Genomic DNA, 21,403 nt, shown 5'->3' on the forward strand with positions numbered 1-21,403 from the left:
GCCTAAAATGGTTTAGGAAAGGAATTAAAATGTGTATGTGTTCAAAATATGCTAGGCTGATAATCCATGTATCCCCAAACACAAGAGAGGCTAATAATTGTGAATCATGTTAGAAGGGGCTGTCTTTATGTTAATCAGAATGAAATGCGTGTGTTTTGTTCCACAAGGTTGCAGACTCTTGCCTTACAGTGATCACAAAAAGAATGCAAAAACATTCATGTTCTCATTTTCATATCTACCTTTGCTTGATTATTATTTTTTTGTTTAAAGTTGGCAGGCAGCAAAAGTATTTTCAAAGTCCCAGGCATTTATTCCATTCCACGTCTCTGTGGTTTATGTGCTGCAAACCCTCCATTGTAGTTAATATATGCAGGTGCATTTTGTAAAACTGTATCGGCTTGGAAAAACTTGACAAAAAAACCCAATGATTTGGGGGTTTGCTCCCATTGGAAAGGGAGGGGAGGGAGAGGGATAGCTTAAAGGGAAAAAGCCGAGTAGGAGATTAATTAAAGATCCAATAGAGAAAATCTCTAGGAAAAAAACAAACCCAACAAAGTACTCAGAGGTCTGATTTCTGAGTGATGGGCACACATATTTGCCATTGCTGTTAATGAGAGCTGGGTGTGCACATGCGCAGCTGCCAGGGAATACGAAACCCTTAATGTACAGCTCACTTTGATTTTATATTCATAAGAGTCTTTAGTTCAACTAAAGCTTTTCAAGACCCAGCATCAGATATAATGAGGTTAAATACATCTCACAAGATCCTTCCCTGCTCAGTTATTTGGAAGTGCAGTGCTGTTAAACGCACGACGTAAAGAAATGCATTACCTGAAATTTACTCCTGGCAGCTCACTTTCTTCTCCTTCCAAAGGAAATCACGTGGGGAACATCATCTCTCAATTTAAGTTCCTGTTGCACAGCGTATGCAGTGCTAAGAGGGAGAAACAATAAAGAATTTCTTATTATTCAGCTTCTGGTATGCCTCAAGATAAGATGCTCATTGAAGCACCAGCACCTGAACATGCCCTTCAGGTGGTTTTCCATCCATCTGCTCTGCCCTCTTGGAAAGGAGTAGATGAGGGATTCTCAGCCAGCTCATGGGGCGTAGCCTGGCAGGTCATCCACACCTCCTATGAAGCTAATTCTGCAGTCCAATATTTAATATTGAAGAAGAACTTCTTTACGTCAAGGGTGGCAGAGCACTGGAACAGCTGCTCAGGGAGTTCATGGAGTTTCCCTGTCTGGAGACTCCTCTGTCACCTGCTCCAGGTGACCCTGCTTTGGCAGTGGGGATGGACTGGAGGATCTCCAGTAGTCCCTTCCAACCCCAACTATCCTGTGATTCTGTGATCCATCCTCTGCCATCATAGTCCACCATCATACTGGTCTTCCATATTTATCCTCCCCCTTATCCCTACTTTTATTGCGCGTTGAGGCATGTTTTGGCTGTGCAAACACTACTGTATTCTGAAGAAAGTTATCAGGACACCATGATCTCACTTCTGTTGTCTTCTGCCCTCATCCTCTCTGCTAGTGTCCAAGTCAGGGTGATGTGATGTCTTCTGGTGGCCCAGTGGGGATGTTTTGGATAGTGGAAGTACCAGGTAACCGGCTGCAGACTTGAGAATTATGTTTGAAAGCACATCAGGAAGAGACTGTCTACTAAAGCATTAATATTCATGAGTGAGAAATTAATGTCCCTTTCTGCTATTTGAACTATTATTAATTCTTATTATTATGATTTTGAGAGCCATTATACACATTGATAGGCTAATGAACAGTCATTTATAAAGAGATTTTAAGACAGTTTATTCCTAGGAAGGAAATGCTAGCACTCTAAGATGTGCCTTGCACTATTTCAAACCCCTAATTCTTGTTGCTTGCTTTACTGCACATCAGGGTGATTTCTACCTAATGCAACTGTCTAAAGTAAGCTACGATTTCCAATCAATCTTCTCTTTATTTGGCCTTTACTGCCATAGGATCTACAAATCCGTATTCTTACCAACTCTACTTAAAAAACGTCTATAAACAACAATTAGGTGTTTTCAGTGGTTTTGGAGCTCTTCTGTATGTTAATAGTCCTGAAGCAAAGTAAAAAAATCTCTTTTCTCCAGTATCATTTCCATTGCAGATGATTCTTTGGCTACTTGTGCTAATTAATTTGCCTGGTCGGTACTAAGCCGCTAGAAAATTTCCTCTCTTCTCCAGTTCATTGTAAAGAAGAGACTGTAGTATCTGTTCCTCAAAAATTAGAATTATTAGCATGCAGGGATGGGTGCACATTACAGTTAGAATAATGCCAGAAAGAAAGCAACTTGATTCCCGGATTGCCATGGTGATCCCTGCTCCGCCACTCAAGACCCCCTTAGTCAGAGCCTTGCATGGGTTAAGTAAGATGAAGGGGTCTAAAAACCTACCTGTAGTAGGCAGTAACAAGTTCCCAATAACATTTATGGGGACGTAGACATTTAGCAGGAGTTTTCAGGAGGAATTAGAACCCAAGAGGTGCAATGGACTCCTTATGCTGATACTATTGTAAAGACTATGTGGGAAAAAATCCATAGCAAGCTTAGTATCAATTTTCCTGGATGCTACTGCCATTTTAATTACGTGCACGGGAACAAAACTTTACAGTACTGTGTATTAGGCAAAGCACTTGCTCTCCACCTTCAATTTCCCCTGCAAATAACTTTAGATAGGGCCATACTGTTAGAACAATTTAGATATGACCAGAATATTAGAAGATAATTCAGTATAGTACAGAATCTCGGAATTCTGCTTGCCAAGCTGAAGCTGGATAATAACTGTCCATACAGCTTATATCAGAGAACTTATAAATGATAAATGGAAGGCCACAAAACCTCTGGCCCAATACTAATTTTGTTCCTTAAGATTTGGAAAGTAGGGTGGTTTTGTTTTTTTTTTCCTAACGACTTTTTCTGGTATTACTGGCAAGTCATTTTGTGTTATTTTGGATGAAATATGCACTTCTAAAGTGTGCCCAAATGCTGCTATGAAGTCAGGTTCAGCCACACTTAGATTACTCAGTACCACAAATAGTTCTATTGATTTTCTGGAAGATCAACAGACATAGTTCAACAGATTGTCGCAAGTAAAATTGTGCTTCATGTGAGTAAGGTGGTAGAAGTGCCAATAACTGAAACAATCACCTTATTTACAGAATTCAACCCTCATGGCCATACAAACTTTTAGCAGGACTTCAGCCCCTAAAACCTACCCCTAAAATCTGTTAGAAATGTTAACAGGTAAATGTGCTAGCTGATTCTAAATCTTTATTTTGATTGAACTAGTTTCCTTGAAATGTCTCAGGCAAAGGCATTGAGAAAAAGAAATTTGTCTACTACAGTCTCTGCACACTGATGGCTGATATCCACAGCACAGGAAATATTTAAATATCCACTAGTCCTTCCAGATCTTTTCAGCTGGAGCAAGCTGTATAGACTCTGCATCTGTATAGACAGTGCATCTGTCCAACTGCAGTTAAGAAAAAACCTCACTGATATTTCACAAAGGAAAATTCCACCCAGTTCCCAAAGCTGCAACATCTGTCTCTGGTTTGGGAGGCTTGAGTTCAGGTCTTTGAATTTCTCTGCAACAGGTTGGAAAGATTACTACATTGGAAAGATTTTTTTTCAATGAGTTCTAGTGATTATGCCTTCATTTCAGTTCCTTATCTCTAATATGAATTTAATAGGTGCCACATAAGCTCTGCAGATAAATAGGAGATTTATTGTTTAAAATGCACACACAGAGGCAGATGTGTATTTATATATATATGTACTCTAAATAGAAATCCTTCTGCCAGAATTACGATTCTCCTGCAGACAGTTTTCTGAATGAACGTATCGCTTACTGCTGTGGGTTTCCCACTTGAGGCAGATGAACAGCGGAATGAGATTAATAAAAGAAACGTAGTGTTGAAAATCTGATTTGCAGGTTTTCAAGTGGAATCCACAGTCTGATATGTCTCAGGTCTCAGTGTGGGGAACAGAAAACAAGAGGTTCACATCTGCCACCAGGTCTCCAGTGAAGGGACACATTCCTAAAGGGAGATTACAAAAAGATGGAGACCAAGACTTTTTACAAGAGCCTATAGTAACAGGACAATGGGGAATGGATCCAAACTGGGAGTAGGTTTAGCTTAGATATTAGGGAGAAATTCTTCCCTGTGAGGGTGCCAGAAAAGTTCTGGATGTCCCATCCCTGGAAGTGTTCAAGGTCAGGCTGGAGAGGGCTTGGAGCAACCAGGTCTAGTGGAAGGTGTCCCTACCCATGGCAGGGAGTTGGAACAAAATGATCTTTAAGGTCCCTTCCAACCCAAATCACTTGATTCTATGACTTCTAGGGCACTAGATCCAGTCAGCATATGTGGCTTCAGTCCTGGTAATTCCCCCACAGATCAAGCCCCCCAGCCACTTAGAAGACAAAGCAATCCCCCATCTCTGGAGCTCAGGATTTTCAGCCCTGACAGGAAAGGAAGCATTTCTCCGCAAGGGGAGAAGCAGAGCCATAGGCACCCAAAGATCCTCAAAGGTCACAATTGTAGTACCTAATTAGTCTGTGCACCTGAAGGGATAGATGGCAGCTGAATAAAGTTTTTCAGAATTTAAGTGCCTAGACACCACCTAAGGTCCACATTAGATACTCATTTAATTTTTGTTTTTTCAAGATCTGGATTTTTTTTTTCTTTGATTGCTCTGATAGACCATTAACACTTTTTTCAAATGATTTCACACATATCCTTTCGATATATCAATTAAGGTCTCCTGGTGCATGCTAAGCAGAATTCTCAATGTCATTCCTATCAATCCTACAATGTTATGTGTTACCCTACTATACAGAAACTGAAGATGGTTATTTAGCATTTACACACGATAGAGTTTTGTAAAATTTTTGGTTAGCAAAAGTTATTAGATAAAAATTTTTTTTACAGTTTTGCTCGTCTGTGACACTGGTCTTTACTGGTCTGGCCTGACAAAATTTATGATAGTAACATAGCAAAGCAATAAATTCTCCTTCCATGGGAAGAACGGACTTGTTTTATTTTAACCCTCAAAAGCTACCTGTGCTATCAGTAGTTGTCAGTCCTCTCCATGCTGGTCAGTTGTCTTCATCTCCAGCATTGCTGGCATTAGTAAAAAGCTTTTCTCTGAGCTTTGGCTCTTGTTCTGCTTCACAAAGGGCCCCCAAGAAGCCTCTGCCTGTGTGGCTTGAAACATGTTGCAGAAACTCACGTCTATCTGGGCAATGATCACGCTTCGGTCTCCAGCAGACCAGAGCAAATTTTGCACTGAATAATGTAACTTTTGAGGAGTTTGCACAGAAGCTGTCTGCACCAAAATCAGGCAAAAATTTAAAAAAAAAAAAAAAAAAACGGTGTCAGGAGACAATAAACAAATCAAGTCATCAATACATAATCATGACCAAAGAAGTGAGCTGCATCAGTTGAAAATATAATGTCGGAAGGACCTGCTCTGAACTACTATGCAGTGTTATGAAAATAGTAGCTGAGAAACAGAAAGGAAGTAAATACATTCATTTATTCTGACAGTCATAACATCCTTGTATCATCTTGGTGGAAAGTTACAAAAGATGTCTAAAGAGATTTTCAAAAGACATCTAAAGAAACCTCACTCGAGGCTTACAAAGAACAAGGCTCAAGGCCAACTCGTCTTGGAAAGACAAGTCAGCATATTGCACTGTAAGAAATCCATGACAGTCTCTTAACATCATCACGTAATAGGTTCCTGAGAAACCAAATCTTATCAGTCTCTGGCATTATGCAAATTTCTGTCATAATCTCAATCTGTGGGCTTCGAGTCCTAATCAAACTGCCTTCAGATTCACAGTTGGCGAGCCTCCTATTGAAATCGTTTCTCTATCCTCCATTTACTTGTCCAAGGAAGTTTTGGGGCTTGGCATGGCATCAGAAAGCCTCAATTTCATGTGAACATGGTGATTTATAAACAAATCCAAGGTCACCACAATATATTTCACATGATACATCATAACTAATACACTTTTTTGGCCAAATTTAAATACGAGAAGACAGTAGAGATCCATAAACTAATGTGAACAGAAAACAACAACTGTGTAGAAACAAGAAGTAATCAAAAGTTAAGGTGCAAGTTTTTAAAAAATTTCTTAAAAAAACAGGAATGATTTTACGAGTAGCATAATCTCAGGGATTGCCAACCATGCAAATGTAGGAATACGCCTGTGGTATATACATTCTCCAAAACACAGTAACACTAAAAATAATAGCAGCTAATTCAGAATGGGGTACTGGGTATTTTCAGTGGGATTTGAATAGTGTTAAATCCATTTTTGAAATATTCTTGAAGCCTTATCTGGAAAGTTGTGTGAATATCTGATTCAAGAATGATTAACTGATATTGACAGCGAAGGAAAAAGCCCTCACATTTTAGAAGAGATGTTAGATGATACAGGAGACAGCGACACTACAAGAGAAGGCTTCTAATCTATGAGTGTTAACAAAATACAGATTAGAAGTGTACATGATCATCCTGAGTCAGACAAGTAAGTAAAAGAAAAGTACAAAATATTTGAATATATTTAAGCTGTAACATTCCCAACATTATAGATTCCATATTCTAACACAGTCTTCACCTAAATTCAAGGCAATAATAAAGAATATCTCCACTGAAGAGGTAAAAGGAGGCTGTTGTACTTGCAATAGCAGCAAACTGGTAACCAAAGGTTCACTCCAGGCTTTTTGTTCCCAGGAGGTGTCAAGGAACAATGTGTCCTGGTAACCTCCCAGTTCTTTCTCAGTGACCTTTTCTTCGCGGTTGCAAACTGTTTCTGCTCATCAGCACTTTTAAACAGATATTTTCAGGTCTGGAAGCAACTGTTTTAGGGGGAAAAAAAATTAAAAACTGGAGGTCATGTCTTTGAATAGATTTTTACTTTTGAGGTGTCAGGTAGCCCAAATTAAGAAATTAAGAAACGTTAAAAAAAAAAAAAGGAAAGAAATTAATAAGAAAGACTTTTCTTCTTTTCTTTTCCTCTGAGAAATGAAAATAAAACCTATGCAGGAAAATTTACCTCCTCTGCAGGGCTTTTCCCTGTGAAGGATGCTCAGGTAACACCTGTCCATAGGCAGCCTGATTCCAGATTTGGGGTTTATTTCTCTAAACAAGACCCTCTGGATTTAAAACAAGATATGCTGTGATATTTACTAATCCTTTTCTTTGGATAGCACACAATTCTGGTAAAAAAGAACAAGGCATAAAACTCTTAAATCTACACTGAAACAACATGCTAACAGGATTTTCCCCTTTGTAAACTTTACCTAACACAGTGTTCTGGTGATCCCATCAAATGAAAGAATATTTAAATTATATTTAATGAATAAAATTTACCTTTTGAGGAAGAGAGGAAGCCCTGCAGAACCTCACTGAAAGGGCTACACCAGTGATTAAAATTGTCTTACTATTACAGGGACAGAAACACAGTTTAATTTGCTCTTATAAATATGGTGGATGCTTTCCAATTATCATCAAAGGAAATCAGAAATTTTTAAAAGAATCTGTACTTGGATTTTTCTATCATGCAAAAGTTTGCATAGGAGGGACATATTCTCCCCCAGTTTAGATTTGTTATTATAGTTATAATTTTTTTAGCATAGCAGAAATTTTATTGCGGATGCCTGGCCTGTCTCTTAACTCATGCTAATTATATTCATAATTAAATGTTAAACAAGAATTGACTAGGCCAACTGGCTTGCACAGGTGTTTGTGAAAGGAATGGTTTAATGCTCCCACAATAAATTATTGGATACAAATCTGCAGTAATCTACACAGGGAGAACCCTTTTCAAGAACTTTGATGTACGTGGTAGGTCCAACACCATGCTTTGAAGCCAGGGCTTGCAAGCAGAGCTTACAAGAGAGTTTTATGTCTAAACTGTGACTTGTCCTGAATTGCATGAGCACTAACATGGCTAAAAGGTCTTCTGAGTTCTTACCTGCCATGGGATGCAGGTGTTCAGAGCATTATTGTTTATGGGAAGGTGGACTAGTCACTAGATGCTCGGTGGAAATGTCATCTGCCTCACTTCAACTTGCAAAACAGTAGTTTATATTTGTGACTAATGACCAGATTAATCACAGAGGCTCCAGAAACTCTGTTAGCTTTACACCGATTGCTGGTTCTCAGAGGATGGAATCAAACACAAAGGGAAAAAGACTGAGGTTTCAGTTTGTTCCTCTTCCACTAAATTTTGGGGCATGGGAAGCAGTCTATTTGTGTAATTTAAATTTCATCTGTGGTTAAGAGACACTTTTTTCAGGGGTAAAGAACTGTCACAGCTGCCCAGGGAGGTGATGGAGTCACCATCCCTGGAGGGATTTAAAAGTGGTACAGATGGGGCACTTGGGGACATGCATTAGTGCTGGACTTGGCAGTGCTGGGGAAATGGTTGGACTTGATGATCTTAAAGGTCTTTTCCAACCTAAACGATCCTGTGATTCTATGAAAGAAAGGGCAGAGGAAGAATAAAGCCAATTTGAGAGTCTGTATCTGGGTTAACATAAGGGAAACCCATGGTGAAAATCAAGCAGGAGAGAGTGGTGAAAGAGAAACTGAGAAATCCAAGCAACAACACCGGGCAGGAAGGGGTTGGGAAGAAGAGAGAGGAGGAGATCTTTAGTGACCCTGTAACCTGGAGTGTTTGGGGGAGGCAGGGGGAGAGGAACTTCCCCTGAGGGTTATCTGGAGCTCTTGACAAAGTGAGAATTGGCACTCTGGGTTCGAGGGGAAAAATGTTTCATCAGGCTTGTGAGTGAAGCTTCCACTTGGGGAAAGTAGTAACAGGAGGAGAAGCAGCCTATAATGCCACAGTTACACAATTTCAGAGGTGCAAAAAATGGAAGAAGTGAGGCAGGGGAAGTGGGAAGAGAAGACCAAGAAGGGAGGGAGAAGGAGAAGCTCCAAGAACAAGAGAAGGGGATGCTGGAAGCCATCACCCACAGTGCTGTGCTGTCTTCCTCCCTCCCTACTCCATTCTACTATCCAGAAGTTTCTACCTTTTCAAATAAGAGTAGCACCACACCTCTGTGTGGTGACAGATGTGATCTGAAGCAGCAAAGATTAGCATGTTGATGCCTAGGTGAAAAAAAGGTAACAACTGAGTTGTTCTCTGGTCCTCATCATGTAGATATTTGAGAACCTGGTACACTATTTGAAGACCTAGACTCCTACAGCTGTGGTATTCAGAGTAGGTACTAACTTTATGGAGTATTTCTATGCAGTCTAAATGTTTCAAGCAACTGAGTTAGGGGAAAGTGCATAAACTTAGCCTTCACACTTAGGACTACGAAAAACCTTTGGGTAGAATTTGGTAGATGAAAAATTAAGTCGTATAAACCATATTTTTTCGTACCTTTATCATTGAGCAGTAATTAATCAGAAAGGAGTTACAGCCGCTCATTTTTTCTGGAAATGGTCTAGAAATTGTTTGGCACAGAAAAAGAAAGGATCAATTAAAAGTTCTAAAAATTCCACGAAGTAGGCAGGTGCACAATCAAGTCAGGAATGGTCACAAAAGCGACCTCACAGTTTACCACAATAGCAGAAATATACTAAAGGGCATAAAAAAATACATCAATGCAATGAGAATAATAACAGTAACTCTGTCTACAGAATGCTCACTGAATTTCACAGAATGTTAGAGTAAAGTTGAGACACAAGTTCAAATCAGGCCCAAATTTTCCAGGGTGGAAGTCCAGGCTCCCCTTCCCTGGAAGCATCACCCTGTGGGGCATTGCTTGACACAGGCCTGGATGCCCGATTTCCCTGTTTTGAGCAGGTCTGTGTCTGCCAGAGGAAATGCAATTGCAAACTGAAATACTTTGGGAAAGCACTGATGTCTCAATGTGAGGGTAGGCTGGTGTTCTTACCAAGGCTGGGCCAGAGTTCAGAGTTAATAGGATTTATAACGTCTCTTGAGGGACACAAATTGTGAAAAAGTGGTGCTGGAAAACTGGGTAATGTGGCTGCAGAAAAGCATCCTCAGCAGCTGTACTCCACCAGCTGTACCAGACAACAGCTAAAAGGGAAGTCAAGAAAAGTAAGAAATAGTGTGGGAATGGGAACACTGAGTAGTGCTGCACATCCTCCTAAACGTGTGTCAGGGAGTGTGTGGCACTGAGGCCACAGGAACTTGTCAGACATGACTTTTACTTTTAAGGATGCTTCTTGGGATGCAGGAACATTTGGTCAATCCACTGCCTTCTGCTGATAGTACAGGTATGGAATTTGAATTGCCCACAATTTTAAAATAAAATGCAGTTTGTCTTGGTTCCTGGAGAATCAAACTGCTCCGTTTGACTCCCTTCTACGTAAAATTCACGAGCTTGTTAACCCTTGTGACTGCTGGTACATTTTGGCCCCAGCACTAAGGCTTTAATTGCCTGCAAAGGTACATCACACAGACAATCTCGCTGAGACCAGGAGCACCATCTCACTCACCAACAGCTCATGGCCTGACTCGGTCACTGTTTGGAGTGATAATGTTAACACTGGCAACAAAAAACCTGCAATCCAGGCACAAAACCTCTTCACTGAGATGTACTCAGGTGGTCAGAAAACCAAACTGCACATTGTTCACTCATACAAAGCAGAAGAACTGGAGCAACCAGAAAGGACTCTCAAAGGTTTTAGGACACCAAAATGTGACTGAGAGTTCATGCAAAACACCTGGTGTCTGTAGCTTGTTATCAGGACAGCCCCAGGAGCAAGGGGAATATTTTCCAAGCTGGCACTGCTACCATGTCCTGTAAAGGACATACACACACAGAGACAGAGTGAGGTAGTCAGGACTAAACCCCAACACGATTCACATGGTTCATCTTCTCCCAAAACTCCTGCAGGTGCCATTGAAAGTAGAAGGACAGGGAGGAAATTGGCCTGGTACATCCACAGGGTGCCTACTCACAAGGAGGGCAAATAAAGTGAGTGCACAACCTGTGACTTCTTTCTTTTTCTCCTCTTCCTTTTCTTTTCTTTGTTTCCATTTTCTTCTTTCTCCCTTTGTTTCTCCTTTCTCTTTTCCTTTTTTTTTTCTCCTTCTCCTCCCTTTCCCTTTTTCTTCTATTTCTCTTTTTTCTTTTCTTTTTTTTTCTTTTCTTCCTTTTTTCCTCCTCCTTTTCTCTCTTTTTTCCTTTTCCTTTTCCTCTTTCTTCTCCTTTTTCTTTTCTGTTCTCTTTTTTCCTTTTTCTTCATCACCTTCTTCCACTTTCCTTTCCCCTTTCTGTTTCCCTTTCAGTTTCCTTTTCTTTTCTTTTTTCCTCATCTTCTCTTTTGAATTTCCCTTTCAAACAAGACGAAACTGGAGAAGCAGGAAGGCTTGCCTGGCAGGCAGGTTTATACACGCTTCTGCAGCTCCAGCTCTGGGCTATCAAGTGGCACTTCTAGAACAGCCTTTTCCCTGGCTTGTGTTCGATTTGCATCTGGATGTTCACATGCAGCCAGAACTAACCTACACTCTCTGCAGCTGAGGTCGTTGCTTGGTTTTCTTTATACCACAGATCAGGGCACCTGATGAGGCCACATTCCTGCTTGCAAGCTTAAGTGTATAATTAAAAAAAAAAAAAAAAAAATTACCCCACTGTGGAGAGAGAAATCCTCTACAGAGAAATAATAAACCGTGATGAGAGTAACCACTTTAGGAGATGTTAGAATTTGATCCAGGATCTGTGTTTTTGCTTTGAAGCAGTAGTTGTCCTTTAGTTCAGATGGTATTTGTGAATTGCTGCCTCAAAAAAATAAAAAGGGGTCTTTTGGCACATTCTTTAGGCTGATGACAGGCAAAATGAAGTAGATTCTGTCTCAGAAATCTCCACAAATAATCTTAGGTTTGACATAACACACCATGTCATGAAGTGATATAAGCCACATAAGCACAAAGCAGGCTTTAAATTTAAAGAAGAATAATCCTATTTTCAGATAGGATACTTTCCATCAATTTGGATAACAAATATCTGATGCAGAATATAGCCATATTAATGTTGAGATCCCTTAAAAGCTGCAGGTCCTGGTAGCTGGTGGCTGTGGCAGCCTGCTTTCTACCTATGCTCTCTGAAATTTGCTCAGACCACACACACACACATGCATAAAAGATTTCTATCTGGAAATAAAGATCTGCACCTTTTTTTGCTGACTTTAACCCCTCAGCACCAGCGATCCAAAGTTCCCAGTGCTAAAAAGTGATGCAAAATGCATTAATGCTTAGCACTGGGAAATCCCAACTCCTGGTGCCAAGAGGTTCATAAATATAGTAATGAAACCTCTTGACTCAAAAGTGAGCACTATTTAACAGAACAAGCATGAACAGCCTTTAGGAGATTTTGCAGCTGGATTTGTTCCACTGTGTCAGAGCTGAACTTCCATGATAGTAGTTTTAAAAAACTGTGCATGGTTAAAATAGAGAGTTTAAGGAAGCCAGGCAACCAAAAATTAAAACTAAATAGATCCATGGAAAAGGAAAGTAAATATATTGCTGCATCCCTACCACAAAAAGAGACATCAAGATTCCCCTGTATGAATCCAGTAACAGATGTCAAGGTCTTTGGGAAGTGTCCACTAAGCTTTATTTTGCACATGTTCCTGAACAACTAAAAAGAGTACTTTGTGTGATAATTTACTAGCAAATCAGTATCAATAAATCAGAATCATGTAAGCAGTCATGTTTATTATATCCTTGTTGCTTAATATTCATGATAGTAATTTATTTTTATAGTACAGTTTCACTGTTATCTCCTCCTTTGCTGTAACTTTGAGACAAGCAAGCTGCAAAAGCAGAAGGTCAGGTAACCCTTTGAAGACTGCAAAAGTTCATTCACTTGGAATTTGCCTGCTTTGGGGTTTTTTTTCTAATGCCTTAGTGGCTCTTTAAAATATTTATACTATCATTCCTAACCTAGAATTATTTATGTAACAAATATCTCTGCAAAATCCGAGTTGCAAAGCAGTGTACGGATACCAATTCTACAAATGAAGAACCCAAAGTTTCTAGAACTGCTCAACTGAAAATGGTCATGAAATCTGGTGTTAAGGTCTGTATTTTAACAGAATACTTTTAAAAAATTTAAAACTTACAATTATTTAAGGTTTCCTGATGTTTTTCAATGGAAAGACTTTTTAATCAGGATGGCAATGACAGAAACAGGAGGTTTTATCCATGGAACATGCAGAGTACAAACAACTGCAACTTCTACCTGTCACTCCTACTGACACACCTCATTACTGAGTGAGGCCTTAGTAACTTAAGATCTACTCCTTAACAGTGCATTCAGATTTAACTGAGTAGCTCTTTTTTTTTTTTTTCACATGTACTTTTAGTAAAAAAATGGATTTCAGCTGTGCCAGTTGAGGTACAAGGACTTCTATTGCTCCTTTAGCGCAGTCATAAAGCACAATTAACTTTAATGAGAAAGCACAAATTCAAGGACGATGTAGATGTCAAGACGTTCTCTATTTCCTATAAATCAGAAATCAACAGAATTCTTGATTTTCTTTGCATTTTTTTCAAAAAATATTCTTCTGTGCTGCTGATCTGCTTCACTATTTCCCCTCAGACTGAGTTTGTGTAGCAGAACCATTCAATATGTAAAACTCTTCTGGTCAGACAGCCTGTAATTACACAATGGCCTCGTTGGTATGTCCCCTTGTCTTTCAATTAAGGATGAGCTTTTGATGAAGTTGTATTGTTACTGCACATAATCAATTGTTTCTCATCCAGGAACATATTTTTCATTAGACAGGAGGTGGAGGCCACACAAAAAAATATTGCTGATCAGATGAATGAAGTCTAAACCTACCTCATCACAAAGATAACATCTAAAAATGCTTCAGGTTTATTTATGGCCAACAAAAAATATGACTAGGCTTCAAGAAATGATGAAGATAAGCAGACATAAAAGACATTTTTATTCTAAGTGTAAACTATCATTAAATGTATTTAGATTTATACCCTATAATTATTATGATTGTAGCAATTAATCAATCAACTGATTAACATGTAGGGTCAGCAGGACACAGTGACCTTATCTTGAAGCTTGAATTAATTAATTATTCCTTACTCTACATTATTATTTTCTACTTGTGTATGTTTTCTTAGTGTCCCTGTTGAAAAAATATATCCTTTTTTTCCCTATGATGTATTGAGTCAAGCACGGGAAGACACTGACGTACATTTACTAATTTGCCATCAGAATTTCAAATTAATTAAAATATTTTTAAAGCATTGCATAATTTTTAACTACTTGTTATATTCTAATTAGCAAGGTTCAATTAAATTGTTTTCAACGTAGCAACTTAAGAGCTCTCATCTCTTCAAGTGGAGTCAAATTCAGCGGGTGTATATTGTTGCAATGATATAATTCCATGTTCATTATCCCACAAGCCAGTGAAGTCTCTCTGAGCAGAGTCTTTGTTTACTGTCTGTGGCAGTGTGAGGATTTTCCAGTTCCACAGGCAATCCTGCTGTCGGGAGTTCTTCCTGAAATTCAGCTGCGATTCAATTTGCTTTACGCAAAGTTATTTTATGCCCCTGCCCATGGCACGGGGCTGGAATCAGACAATCTTTGAGGGCTCTTCCAACGCAGACCATTCTAGGATTCCAAGAAAAGCATCCCTTCCAATAGCCCCTTCCTTGTGCAGAACATTTCCTCTGTGTCTTTGCAGTAGAGTTTGTATCACCCTGAAGTCACTGCTAGAACTCTTACTGGCTCCAGAGGAGACACCCTATTGCACCATCACTGTGCCCAATTTCCTCCTGGTTATCAGCCCCAAGTTTGTTTGACATTCCTCGTTCTTAAAAACTCTGGTTAAGGGTTTTACTATTTTTTTTTCTTTGTTCTATTGAGGGTGTACTAAGCCAGGAAACAAGAAGCCTGGAGGTCTGGCTGCACCCTCTAAACCCGCGGCTCTCCACACGAAAAGGAGGGGAGGGTGCGTTCCTCACCTAAAGGAGCTTATCATGAGCTGAGCTGTTGAGGTGTGGAGGCAAAGAAGGAAGGAGTGACTCTTCCTGTGGGTTCCACGAGCAGGTTTATTGCAGGTGAAAATTCCAGGGATGAAGAGCCAATTTTGGAGAAGGCCCTGGGATCCTATACTGGAGGCAGGAAAGGCGGGGATAAGGATAACAGCAATAGGGTAGGGCTAAGGAGGGGGGACTGACAATGAGGTAACCAGTGGGGATAACTCAGAGGAGGGATTACAGGGGACAGCCAATGGGGTGTCGAGTACCACAGAAACTTCTAGAACTGATACATATTTAACTAAGGAAAATGAATATTTACAGACTTATGCATAAAACAAGATGGGGAGAACAAGAACCAACCAGCATAGAATAGGCAAATCACCGACCCAAGGGGTGATGGGATCTCACCCTCACCAGAGGCAGTCTCTAAACATTGGTGCCTGACCACCAAAGTCCAGGCGCTGGTGTTTTTTGTGGGGTTGGGGTTACTGTAGCCACTCGCACTGCCACATTCTATTTTGTGTTTTGTTGTGTATTTTTAGCTTATTTTGTAGTTGCTAGTTTAAAGCAAGCCTAGGAGGCCCTGGTGGTGTTGAAGAAAGGCTTAAGTGCTGTGGCAGATAGCACTTAATTCAGTGTGTTGTCCTAAAAATCATTCAAGTGCTCTGTGTTTGTAAACCCACATTTTTGTGCTATTATGACCTACTAATCTTCACTTTGCTTGTGCTGTGATGAATAAGGATAAAATAGATTTTATAGACATCTGCCTCCCCTTTTGTGCTGCCTTTTGCCCATGGAGTGGCCAGCGAGGTGTGGGCACGGTGTGTCTGGGGCTGTTTAAGCAAAGCAAACCCAAGCTTCCATAACCCCCATGCAGACACACACAGAATGCAGTTCTCTTCTCCATGTCTGCTTTTCTCCCCTGTTTTTCAGTCTGTAACACCCTGCCGCAGTGAGTCCATGTCCTGATTAGGCTCTACTATTATCTATACAATCAAAAATAAAAGAGATGCTAAAAATCCAGCTGCTGGGTCTCTAACAGAGCTCTCAGGAAAGTTCATATCCCAGCCCCTGGTGGTTTTATTTTTCCAATTTTAGTGTAGGAGATAGCAGTAATAGAAGTAGGTTTGGGGGCCTTAAATAGAAAGGGTAGGAGAAGCAGTTATCATCAAGCTTTAGCTTTGAAATGTAAACTTAGCGAAGACTTCCCTGATGAAGTATACATATGGAACTGCAAAATGCCACTTTTTATCCATTTGTTTTCCTGACCATAACCACGTTTTCACACTGTCAGCATTTTCATTAGAAGCTCTTTTTGTCAGAGGTTTATAACGAGAATGTAAAGATTTGCTATGGGCTAAATCTCAATCCAAGAGCAAATGTTTATACCAATTCTGAAAACAATCAGCTTGCCCATTTGTAGTTATGCATGTGTTCATCATCTGTTACTGCTTGTCCAATGCTCTGCAACTTCTGGAAGGAAAAAGAGACATCTGGAGGGAAAAAAAAAAGCTATCCTGCAGATATCACACTGTATGTTCTCCTGAGTTACTGAATAAGGTACTACAGAAATGCAGTTTTCAGTCAATACAAATATTTTTTTGCTTAAGCCTGTCAAATTTACTGCAGAAATATTGTAATGTATAGCTTAGCCTGGTCTCCTTTTGTGCATTACTTACATGGAATTTGCTTTAAAAAATCACTGGAAATTATTCACCTAGTGAACTGAGCCACTTTTGTGATGCCAGACACAACAAATTCTTTGAAAATGTTTTAGCTTATCTTCTGGACCTGAGGGTTAAGAGGGTTTTCCTGTCTGTCACTTCCACTGTGTATCAGTCATTAAGTCCCACAATTTTCTGGGGATGAGTTAAATGTAAAAGTTAATTTACAGTCTTTATCCTCTCTGCCTGTGTTGGTTTGAACAAAAAAGGTACATACAGTGGACATGTATATAATGACATAAAGAAAAACTTTTACACAAAATAAACAGTTAGGAGCAGTCTAGCAGAATTATTTGTGCCTGTAAGTGTTACCTGTGCGGAACATGACCCAATATAAAGCTTTTCTGGGTAAAATTCAGAAATCATAGAACCATAGAATCACAGAATGGTTTGAGCTGGAAAGAACAGTAAAGACCTTGTTCCTACCCCTCTGTTATGAGCAGGAACAACTTCCACTAGAAGAAATACAGATAAACCAGGTGCAAATCTGAAAGGTGCCTCAGTTTTAGCACAGAAGATGCCTGAGGTTGTAGAGCACTTCAGGAAGCTTTGTAGTACTTGGTATTTACATACAATGCTCAGTGTTACAAGTACTTACTTTATAATAGCATTACAGTCATACTTACAAGTCTCTTTACCCAGTAATCCTCAGGGAAAAAAAAAAAATTGCAGCCCTCCTTAGTGTTTCTCCCCAACCCACAGTAAAAATTATTTGAGTCACCCCATCCTAGACACAGATATGTCTCCAAACTTAGCACCAACATGGCTGCATTCACTTCTAAAGTACGATTAAAGCACTTGGAAAAGTGTGTATAGACCTTCCTGTAAAGCCATCAGGGAAATTATTTTTTCCTTTGGCAAATAATTCATGAACAGTTATAACTCGTTGACAAATCACTGTACAGACAATGAAAAGAGTTTTTTCAGGATGGTCGTGAGCACACATCTGCTATGAATGTTCTCAGAAATACTATTCCACCCTGCCATGCAGAGCCCTTTTGTTTTTGGGAGATTTTGAGGGAATAAAAAGCCTAACCTGAATATTTGTGACCATGCAGGCACATCAGTAGGTCTACCTGGAAAAGAACAAAAAAATGAAAAGTCAAGAAATTCTTTCTTTTTTCAGCTTGATTCACCCAGCTGTGCTTTCAACAGGAAGCTTTAAGAAGCTAATTAATATGAGCTAATTAAACTTTGCAAAGTCATTGTGAGACTGCTAGCATTAATATAAATATTTCAGAGGAAGTAAACCGAGGCACATAAATTATTTTTGTTAATCAGGTACTAAAGCAAGTGGTGACAGCAGCAGCCCTCTCTGTCCCATTCCCCCACTCTACAAACATTTTTGCTCTTTCCAAGCTTCACATTTATCTAGTAAGGGTTAAAGCAAGATTTTTAAATCCTATATGAAATCTGTGCAAATATGTGTTCTGCATAAATCTGGGCCACAAAATTAATATACTTGTATACATTTTCCCCATCTGCTATATTGCTGACACATCCAGCTTGTAGCCCAGAATGTTTTAGAGAAGAAAGGGCCATCTCTATGTTTAGTGCAAGAGTTCAAGTGGAGTTAGAGACTTAGTGGTGCACTCAGGCTTCTCCACTAAACATAGAAAGCAGCTTGGGGTACTTGGAAATTTTTCTTCCAAAATGCCAAAACGCTGGTTATTGGTGGGGGAAGGAGGAGTGGTATTAATTTTTTTTGTATGTACATGAGGAACTAAACTGCATATTTAGTGGAGAAGAAAGTTTCCATTTGTACTCTTTCAGTCTTGTCAGCTACCATAATATGTGTGCGTGCCTGCGAATGTGTATACATAACACCTATAAATTTTCCATTAAAAAAAAAAAGATAAAAAACATTCGGACAAGGGTAAGGTCATCTCAAACCTCCAAATATCATAGGAGGAATTTTAGGGACTATGATCTGGGAGAGGCAGCTCTTCTCTGGTTTGTGACCGCAGACTCCCTCACCCCAGCTGGGTGCCTGTGATGTCTTTTCCTGCATCAGGAGGTAACAGAGGTGTCCCCTTGAAGACTTTATGCTGCAGCAATAGTGCAGGAAACGCTTTGTCCAGAGGCTCAGAGGCTGCACTGAGACCTCCATTGCGTGTTAGGAGGAGGTGCAGCCTGTCCAGAGCAAACCCCTGCCCCGTGCTCCCCTGGTGCCCCAGCCTGCCTCTGCTCCAGATGCAATCAAAGTGTGTTTTCCAGGAGGTTGGTTATATATCCTTGGGAGGGAGCTTGGCCTTTTTTTGCTCTTTAATTCATTCACCATACCAGATTTTGAATTTGTGTGTTGTTTTGCCATAGATGCCCAGTACACTGTGCAATTTTGAATTTCCTATGATTTCCTGTTCCCAATTAAAAATATGGCTGTATATTCTCCTTTTATTTTGGTGGGGGTTTTTTTGTTTTGTTTCTTTTTTTTTTTGTTGTTGTTGTTGTTGTTTTAAATGGCTTTTATTAACATCCTAATGGATGTTTGTGGCTATTGTGGCACATCCATCTTGTGGGTTTAGGGACAAAAAGCTGAGGTCCACTGAGCTGACTCCAAGTCATAAATTCAGAAGAATCAGTGTGGCAGCTTTAAGTCACTGAGAGGCTCCTCTCGATCTGGGGGTCCACCTGTGGCTTTAAGGTCATGTCTGACTTTTAGAGCCACGTACCTTTACTGTGACTTCAGTAATCCCAATTTCTGTTTCAATAATATCAACTCTAAGATACACCAATCAGCTTCCTTTTTTCAGATTAGGCCTGTTTAGTTGCATAAATAATCTCATATATTTTCCAACAGCCTGAGCTTTAGCTCTATTAGAAGTCACCTAGAAACTGGAACCTTGAAAAAATGCCATGGAAGTGACCTGTATTTTGATTAGCTATATATATATATATATAATTATATATGTAATGCATTGTGTACTATGTAGTATATATTATATTATATTTATTATATTTATTATATTTATTATATTTATTATATTATGGGGTTTTGGTGCATATCCAAATAATACCACCATTATTATAGGGTGGCTGGCAGGGTTGAATTACACATCCTATTTTTAAAATGTCCATTAATTTTTCAACTTCAGCACATCTGAAATCACCAAAATTACCCTGTGAAGTTTAATTCTCGGGTCAGGTCCACTTTTCAGTTCACCAAAACCAGTTACTCAGTCATCTCCATTGGTACAGCAATGCTGTCTTCCACCAGGCAGAGACCTCAATATTTGTCTTCTCCACACATTAGTCTTTCCCACATAGAAGCAATGCATCATATGTTTATTTGACTTCTGTGGCTTTTTCTGGTGACTCACACTGACTGCTTAGTGGTGCTTTTGCAGCCAGCAGGAGAATTATTTCATCACTATGTATAGTAATTCCCATGTCCAGTAAAACATGAAAAAATTTTGATTCTTTACCTTACGTATTTACCAGGTAATGTATTAATTGCTACTTAGTAAGTCCTTCACTCTGTGATTTACTTTTTTTTTTTCCTTTGCTTTGGAGCATAAGATATATTTAAGGGAAAAATAAAGCAAGCAAAGGAGAAAGGGAGACAAGAAAGATGGGTGCAAAGGGAATTGGGAGGATTAGAGAGACTTGTGCAAAGACAACCAAGTACAAATTTTGTTTGGGTACAAATAAGAGATTTGCTCACTTTTGCATTTTGAGACTTGCTGAGGGTTGTGTGCACGAATCCTTGGTGGATTTTTGCAGGCCTTTTGTTAAGCAACACGGGCAGGCTTCTTCTGAAAGGATCCCTCTAAGAGAGGACAGTGCCCAGCCCATGAAATCCAGGAGATGATTTATTAATGTTCATCACCAGGTCTTCATGTTGAGTGACTGTATCAGACCTCATTTTCAGCAGACACCATCCTGGACAGGAGATAACTTGTAAGCACACACTCCAGAACGTTCAGAAACCTCCCAGCCATACAGGCAGGAAGCCAGGGAGATCCCAGTTCGCTGTAATTGCTGCCCTTCCCACTGATGTTCATTTGTTCATTTCTTTCCAAGTGAGTAGATCTCTGGGTCATCCATCCCTTTGACCAACAGGGAGTTTTTGCAGATATGCAAGAGGTCCACACTGCTCTTAAACCTCCACTGCAGTTTGTTTGAAATGGTGGCTGTCATGTTAGAGAAACAGTGATTTCTCTTTCTTTCCCTCCCTCTGCCACGCCTTAATCTACTTGTAACAAAATGCACTGAACTGAAATGAGAAACTTCTGTGTAGAGCTTTGTTGCTGTTTTTCCACTTCTGCAGAAATCAGTGGAGGATGTTCCATTTCCACCTGTCCATAGTTTTTCCCACAGCCTAGACCAAGGTCAGCTCTGCTCTGCTCCATGTTCTCTTCCCTTTGGTTCAGTCCCATTTCCAGCTGTCCAACCTATGCTCCTTTAAAATGCAAACAAGTAATATGAGGCAACTGCCACTAATTGTTTTATTTGCTTTAAAGGGAGGAACACACGGAGTAGGGCCTTCATTAGCTCTCTGCAAGACTCTGGGTACACCACCATCAATATTTTATCACTTCATTGTGAAGATCAAGGGAGAAACAGGCATTTATAGACTGACTTCATCCTTCATTGCAGTCCTTTTGTCTGTGTCTTCCTCACACACTGCTTGCACAGAGGATGCC

General features: G+C 39.8%; 1 protein-coding gene across 2 annotated transcripts in view; it reads left to right on the top strand.

The window, feature by feature from the left end:
• Positions 1–21,403, top strand: part of ARHGAP15 (Rho GTPase activating protein 15) — a 320,933-nt gene that overhangs the window by 260,671 nt on the left and 38,859 nt on the right. The gene's annotated exons all lie outside the window — the stretch shown is intronic.

The sequence above is a fragment of the Corvus hawaiiensis genome, chromosome 7 (genome assembly GCF_020740725.1).
Source record: "Corvus hawaiiensis isolate bCorHaw1 chromosome 7, bCorHaw1.pri.cur, whole genome shotgun sequence".
In the NCBI taxonomy this organism is placed as follows: domain Eukaryota; kingdom Metazoa; phylum Chordata; class Aves; order Passeriformes; family Corvidae; genus Corvus; species Corvus hawaiiensis.